Source organism: Schistocerca piceifrons, chromosome X, assembly GCF_021461385.2.
Source record: "Schistocerca piceifrons isolate TAMUIC-IGC-003096 chromosome X, iqSchPice1.1, whole genome shotgun sequence".
Taxonomy (NCBI): Eukaryota; Metazoa; Arthropoda; class Insecta; order Orthoptera; family Acrididae; genus Schistocerca; species Schistocerca piceifrons.
The window spans coordinates 28,814,400-28,822,715 of NC_060149.1; the positions used below are offsets into that span (position 1 = coordinate 28,814,400).

Consider the following 8,316-nt stretch of genomic DNA (forward strand, 5'->3'; position numbering starts at 1 on the left):
CAATGACGACAGAAGAGAGAAAATTAATGTTCTTGCTGCTGTTGCAGTTGATCCACGCGTTATTTCCCGCGCAATCACACGAGGAAGTGGCATGAGTCAGACAAGTGTCGTACGCGTTATCCATCGGAATAGGTTCCATGCCTATCACATGCCTCAAGCGCTGCATGGAAACGATTATGAAAATCGCATTAACTTTTGTACGTGGGCATTAAGGCAGGATACTCCAGACGTATCGTGTGTCTTGTTTAGTGTTGAAGCCACATATACCAAACATGGCCAGGTAAACTGCCGAGACATGCGCTTTTGGTCTCTTAGCAATCTCCGTTGGCTTCATCAGGTGGAAAGTTAGCGTCCATGGAGAGTAAACGTGTGGTGTAGGATAGTGAACCATCAGCTCATAGGCCCGTTTTTCATAGACGAACACTGAACGCGTACAAGTATCCCATCCTCCTAGCACGCCATCTTCCACGGTTGCTGGAAGACGTTCCTCTGCAGCCTGGGAGGAACCTGTGGTACAAACATGGCTGTCCAGCCCACAGTGCACGGAGTACGGCAACATGTCTTCACGAATCGTTGGACTGGACGCAGAGGACCCGTACTGTGGGGAAAGCTGAAGACACTGTCTATGAGGACATACCAACTACACCCGATGATATACAACAAATTTTTACTGCAGCCTGGTCAGACATCTCCGCTAGCACGTGTGCAGCAGTCGTTCAATATCAGACTGGAAGCGTATACTGCCGTTGCCGGTAGTCATTTTGAACTCAACCTGTGATGGTCAAGCGTCTCGTTACATAACTAGTGTATACACTTGTGTTGTTCTTTAGTATGTGCTGCCACGGGTACTGTACAAGTGTTAGTGTGAGAATTTTTCAAAATACGATATCTCGTAAACGACGCTCGCTAGAATCCTGCAACAAACACCACTGACATTCTAATTTACCCTGTTTTTAGTTTGTTAATGTCAATAGGCATTGTTCCATTTAAAAAGTCTATGTTGTGACAAAAAGTACGCTTTCTGAGTATTATTACACTCTGTTTATCGCCTAACAATACGAGCCCCTCATACCAATCCATTCTGTGAAAACAGCACACCAAAAGGACTTTCCACTTCCCCAATATCTGCGGTGCAAGTTCTGGTGATTCACCCTGTATACTCTTGAAATTTCGAATATAAAGAGGAGTCGAAATGGTAGAGCCTCTACGGCCAAAAGGCAACGGCCTAGCCGCAGTGGATACACCGGTTCCCGTCAGATCACCGAAGTTAAGCGCTGTCGGGCGTGGCCGGCACTTGGATGGGTGACCATCCGGGCCTCCATGTGCTGTTGCCATTTTTCGGGGTGCACTCAGCCTCGTGATGCCAACTGAGGAGCTACTCGACCTAATAGTAGTGGCTCCGGTCAAAGAAAACCATCGTAACGACCGAGAGAGCGGTGTGCTAACCACACGCCCCTCCTATCCGCATCCTCACCTGAGGATGACACGGCGGTCGGATGGTCCCGATGGGCCACTTGTGGTCTGAAGACGGAGTGCTATGGCCGAAAATACGTTTATAATCACCAGCAATAGAGGGAGTTTAACGATCCTTAAGCTGGAAAATGAAGAACTGCGTGTTACTTGAACATACGTGCACGATCTTCGTTTGCATGTGGTTACATTGCCTGCCCTGCGGATAAACGTAAACTATCCCCAATACGGGGAAAAGAAGAATTCATATGTGTTAATGGACCCTATCTTAATCATCTACACTTGACTTTGCCTCTGCTGTAGACAAAAATATCAATTGAGAAGGGAAGTAACTAGTAGACCAAGTTTAGAAGAAGGCCTGAAAAGCAAACATTACAGCACTAAAATAATGTACAGTCGTCACAATCAAAACAAAATAGTAGAAATTAACAATAATTACACAACCAGTTGATGCCGTTTTCTCACTTTTAAGGGAAAACGAAGACGACTATATCAGTTCCAAAATAAATTACCAAAGACATTCCACGCTAGTTTTACTCTTCTCTTGAACTAAATACAGTTTTGAAAACCTACGTAACAGCGGATCTGAAACGGATGTTTACAATTAATATATGTTCTTAGTTTTGACTTATGGCAGTGACACCTGCATTTTTAATGCAAAAACAAAAGGTTTAGATAATGGTGACACCGGACGAAAAAGAATTTATTTCCGTAAATAAACGTTTTTCTAATACTAGGTCAAATGCTTTTCGGAAGTCAATAAAAACTGCATCCATCTGATTGCCTTGCTCCATAGCGTTCAGGGTCTTATGTGAGGTAAATGCGAGGCAGGTTTCACATGATCGATCCCGGTTAGCATGAAGAAGGTCAACCTGTTCGAGATACTGAAACGTCATTCCTTCCGTTCTTCGGAGCTTCCGTAGCGGTATACCTACAGATGCAGCCAATACCACGCATTCTTAACAGCGTGCGACGCAATGCTGCGCATATTTCATCGGAAACGTTTGTTGGTAGACTCGGATTAAGCCTCAGCTCAGTTTCCTCTAATATTAATCCAAGTAAGGGTCCAGAGCCCAACTTTGATTCGCGAGACAGCGTTAAACTTCACACGACTAAAAATCGTTAATTCACTGGAGGTATGCCGGTCTCAGTGGCCGTGCGGTTCTAGGCGCTGCAGTCTGGAACCGAGCGACCGCTACGGTCGCAGGTTGGAATCCTGCCTCGGGCATGGACGTGTGTGATGTCCTTAGGTTAGTTAGGTTTAATTCGTTCTAAGTTCTAGGCGACTGATGACCTCAGAAGTTAAGTCGCATAGTGCTCAGAGCCATTTGAACCATTATTGAACTGGAGCTATGAATTAAAAAACGCCTTTAGTCGCTACTTTTCGTGTTTTATTAAGTACACGATGCATTTCGAACCCTGTGGGTCCATCAGCAGATGTAATTCGTCTTAATATATGCTTCATTTTTTATCTTGAATGAGATGAAATACATATTCCTGTCACGAAAAGCTTTAATGTTAGGTTATGAATTTCGTAAATCAAACGCGGAAAATATGTGCGAAATGGTGGAAAAGATGAACAGTGTAAACTTACCAAATAATCAGAGTAAACCGTTTTTAACGTTTTAGCACCAGGATACATTTTTTTCTCCATCGTTTTCGTACATATCACTTCATTCAAGGGGCACGCTTCAAGAGAAAAAATAAAGCATGAATTAAGACGAATACCTGATGATGGACCCATAGGTCCGAAATGCATCATGTACTTAAAAAGTTGTGACTGAAGGCGTTTTTTAATTCATACCTCCAGTGTATTGAATACAGTTACGCTTGAAGCTGCGAAATACGGATAAAATTAAATCGTTAAGTAAAAGCTCTGTGGCTATTTAACTACTTTAAGGAATGATGTCGAAATCCAACCACTCTACTGGAGTGTGTTCACCGCTAGCATTTCGATACGCCGTCTTCAGCTGGTTGGTAGCAGCTCCTGCCCTTAATCACCACCCCAACAAAACAGAAAAGCAGTTCAAAGTCACTAGTGAAAGCGTCACACAAAAATATCACTCTCAAAGTGAGGGAGTGACTGCGATAACAAACAGAGGAAATCTCAGTTTCATTATTACACTTTAACGAGCCGCCGGAGGCCGTGGATCCCCGATACCAAAATACTCAGAACAACTCCTGAAAGCGTGTCAATGGAGTTCTGGGTCACCCTGTGTTCATATTCTTTAATGTACAAATATTCGTTGAATTAACATCTTTTGTATTAGATACTGTTAGCACTAATTTTGTCGAAACTGAGTCAAAAGGTTTCTATGTAATGTATTGCAGAGAAAGCTACGGATTTTGCATCACTGCAGGTTATATAAAAAAGGCCACACTATGTTGCTTAAAAATTGCTATGTTATTCTTGCTGCAGTATGTTCTCCGCTCTCAAATGTTGTTTTCGTGTCCAGGGGGTTGTACCGCATCGTATCGTGTTACGTGGCCATGTTGTGTCACTCGTAAAGAGAAATTAGGGGGCAACTGCTCCGTCTGACGCATATCCTCACCCGTACAACTCGGAGCGCCGGTGTTGTTCCGACGTCAGACGCGCTTTGTTTCTGTCCGAAGCTCCTATGCAGATTGAGTATGCAGTCAGAATTCGCCACAAGATCGCTTATCAAAATACCGACCACGTTCAAATGAGTTTAGGAACACCAAAGATATGCTTGACAGCAGTTATTTATCGCAGTATCCGCGTTGATACCAATTTTGTTTCAGGACAACTCACAAGGGGAGGCCGCCAATTGTGAAATTCAGATTCGATTCATACTGCGCATAATAAAAGCTCATGGCCAGAGGTGTAATGTGGCAAAGCACCAAGATGCACTTCTCAGCCGTTGTCGAGAAAATCGACGGTTAAAAGAAACCATTGTGGTGAAATACTCTCTACGATTTATAATTCCCTACAGCGTCGTGGCGCAGCGGTAAGCGCTCGGGTTCGTAATCCGAAGGTCGCCGGCTCGAATCTCGCGCCATGCAACTTTTTTTTTTTTTTAATATTTGTCATTTGGGGTCTCTACTCTAATTCGAACGTTTGACTTACACTATACGTATTCCTTTCGGAATATCGTTTCTACGTCTTCCGTTAACTACACGTGTGAACATTATGAAGACAGTTAATAACATTTGTGAAATACAACTTCGTTTGCGGAAAACATAATCATGTTCGAAGTCGCCAGTTTTTACACGACAAACGACTTTCAACAACTTATTATATCCATAATTGTTGCAACTGACTGCCGGGAATTTTTATATATATATATATATATATGAATTACAAAAACATACTAAAAAAAATTGCATGGCGCGAGATTCGATCCGGCGACCTTCGGATTATAATCCAGAGGGCTTACCGCTGCGCCACGACGGTGTAGGAAGTTACAGCTCGTAGAGAGTATTTCACCGCAACGGTTTCTTTTAACTGTCGATTTTCTCGACAACGGCTGAGAAGTGCATCTTGGTGTTTTGCCACATTACGCCTCTGGCCATGAGCTTTTATTATGCGCAGTATGAATCGAATCTGAATTTCACAATTGGCGGCCTCCCCTTGTCAGATCTCTTCAACATATAGGAGTTACAGTCAGTACCTGAATCGCGATAGGAGGCCTATTTGACTTTGATTTCTGTTGTGCATTTAAGGAAGTTTATCAATTTATTTGGCTGATATTCAAGACAATTTCGTAAGTCTTATTTCAGTAGCTATAGTGAGGAGAACAGTATTTCAAAGCGTGGAAAGTTTTTGTTTCATTCCGAAGAGCGGCGTTATCCTGTAGAGGAAATCCGTTTTACAAAAAGACGTAATATTAGCTTTCGGCTCAAGAGTAAAGTTCTACGTGAATGAGTTTAGTGATCAGTCTTAGAGAAGAACTGTCTTTAATTTTAAGAAGTATTTATTCTTGGTGAAAGGAATATTCGCGTTGTTGTGGCGGGATAAGTCACGGTCAGGGTGGATTCCTAGCGATATTGTAGGAGACGAAGACTGTGGCGAGTACAAGGGGGGCGGAGGGTGCTGGATGCCCTAAAAAAATTAAAAATTGCTTGTGATAAGCGACAAACCAATATTCGAGTCTCGGTCTCGATACAAATTTTCGATTGTCGTTCTAAATATATCTCCCTCAGCTGTTGCGTGTGCAGAGTGAGTCCGGCAATCTTTACGAGATCGATCAGAATGATTGGCTGTAAGAGCCAAATTAAAAGAAGAGATTAATATTAGATCATTTCTGCCGTAGTGGAAGGCTGAAAAAACACGCGAACAATTTCTTCTCTCGAATAGCATTTTACAAGCGGCTTCCCATATCCACGTAAAGTGCATGATATATGTCTTTCAGTTGAAGGTCCCAGGCTTCCGGCATTATTTAATTCAGCAGTGTACCGAACACAGCAATTATTCGGTGAATTATTGCCGATGTAAAAGGAAATAGCCTAGTGGAACGTGCCGAATTATGTAGATGCGCGAAGGCGAGTTTTCTAAAGTAGTTTAGTGTGTAAATGTGGCGCAGGATTAACATTATTTGCTACTTTGCGCGCTGCAAGGGTGGTAGAGTCCCTGCAGGTAGGCAGCCGACGGGCCAACACGTCTGCTGCTTTTGTTCTGGTCTTTCTGTTAGGTGTTTCACTTTTGCCAGTTCTCATTCACTTTCAAAATAACTGTGAATTACACGGTCCACTCACCCACGTTCGACGTCCACTCACAGACGGCGGGTGACAGCACTAGCAATGGAGGGTGTTACAAAAAGGTACGGCCAAACTTTCAGGAAACATTCCTCACACACAAATAAAGAAAAGATGTTATGTGGACATTTGTCTGGAAACGCTTAATTTCCATGTTAGAGCTCATTTTAGTTTCGTCAGTATGTACTGCACTTCCTCGATTCACCGTCAGTTGGCCCAATTGAAGGAAGGTAATGTTGACTTCGGTGCTTGTGTTGACATGCGACTCATTGCTCTACAGTACTAGCATCAAGCACATCAGTGCGTAGCATCAAAAGGTTAGTGTTCATCACGAATGTGGTTTTGCAGTCAGTGCAATGTTTACAAATGGGGAGTTGGCAGATGCCCATTTGATGTATGGATTAGCACGGGGGCAATAGCCGTGGCGCGGTACGTTTGTATCGAGACAGTTTTCCAGAACGAAGGTGTCCTGACAAGAAGACGTTCGAAGCAATTGATCGGCGTCTTAGGGAGCACGGAACATCCCAGCCTATGACTCGCGACTGGGGAGGACCTAGAACGACGAGGACACCTGCAACGGACGAGGAAATTCTTCGTGCAGTTGACGATAACCCTAATGTCAGCGTCAGAGAAGTTGCTGCTGTACAAGGTAACGTTGACCACGTCACTGTATGGAGAGTGCTACGGGAGAACCAGTTGTTTCCGTACCATGTACAGCGTGTGCAGGCACTATCGGCAGCTGATTGGCCTCCACGGGTACTCTGCTGCGAATGGTTCATCCAACAATGTGTCAATCCTCATTTCAGTACAAATGTTCTCTTTACGGATGAGGCTTCATTCCAGTGTGATCAAATGGTAAATTTCCACAATCAGCATGTGTGGGCTGACGAGAATCCGCACGCAATTGTGCAATCACGTCATCAACACAGATCTTCTGTGAACGTTTGGGCAGGCATTGTTGGTGATGTCTTGATTGGGCCCCATGTTCTTCCACCTACGCTCAGTGGAGCACGTTATCATGATTTCATACGGGACACTCTACCTGTGCTGCTAGAACATGTGCCTTTCCAAGTACGACACAACATGTGGTTCATGCACGATGGAGCTCCTGCACATTTCAGTCGAAGTGTTCGTACGCTTCTCAACAACAGATTCGGTGACCGACGGATTGGTAGAGGCGGACCAATTCCATGGCCACCACGCTCTCCTGACCTCAACCCTCTTGACTCTCATTTATGGGGGCATTTGAAAGCTCTTGTCTACGCAACCCCGGTACCAAATGTAGAGACTCTTCGTGATCGTATTATGGACGGCTGTGACACAATACGCCATTCTCCAGGGCTGCATCAGTGCATCAGGGATTCCATGCGACGGAGGGTGGATGCACGTATCCTCGCTAACGGAGGACATTTTGAACATTTCCTGTAACAAAGTGTTTGAAGTCAAGCTGGTACGTTCTGTTGCTGTGTGTTTCCAATCCATGATTAATGTGATTTGAAGAGAAGTAATAAAATGAGCTCTAACATGGAAAGTAAGCGTTTCCGGACACATGTCTACATAACATATTCTCTTTGTTTATGTGTGTTTCCTGAAAGTTTTGCCGTACCTTTTTGTAACACCCTGTATAAAGCGTGTCGGGGAGACGCGGAATCACTGCAGTCGTTGTCGTTATGCGGAAACCGAGCGATGTTTTTGACGACCAAAACTGCATCTTCATTGGCTTTCGGGCCAAGATTGGAAGCATTTCAGAAACGGCTAAGTATGTGAACTGTTCGCGTGGCGCCGTGGTTGAAGTATACCGTGCATGACAAAACGGCGTGACTCAGAACCGGCGCCTAGGCAACTGCGGTACACCACAGGGGTGAACGACGGCTGCGTGGACGTGTGCGGGGAATGGACGTGCAACTGACCGCCCATGTGGCTACCAGCAGTGTCTCCTCAACGACCGTTCAGCGAAAGTTGCTGCAAGGGCCTGGTTCACACACTCGTATTCATCGGTGACGGAGGATGGAATCTGGAATCTGCCCGCCAGTACCGCACTGAATGGCGCCAGGTGGCCATTTCAGATGAATCGCGTTTTATGCATAATCTGACTGAAAACAAACACCCTGCAACATTCGTCGGAAGGAT

At 44.5% G+C, this 8,316-nt stretch overlaps 1 pseudogene; it reads left to right on the forward strand.

The window, feature by feature from the left end:
* Positions 1–1,216: 1,216 nt before the first annotated feature.
* On the forward strand, positions 1,217–1,334 carry LOC124723548 (annotated as a pseudogene).
* The last annotated feature ends 6,982 nt before the right edge of the window (positions 1,335–8,316 follow it).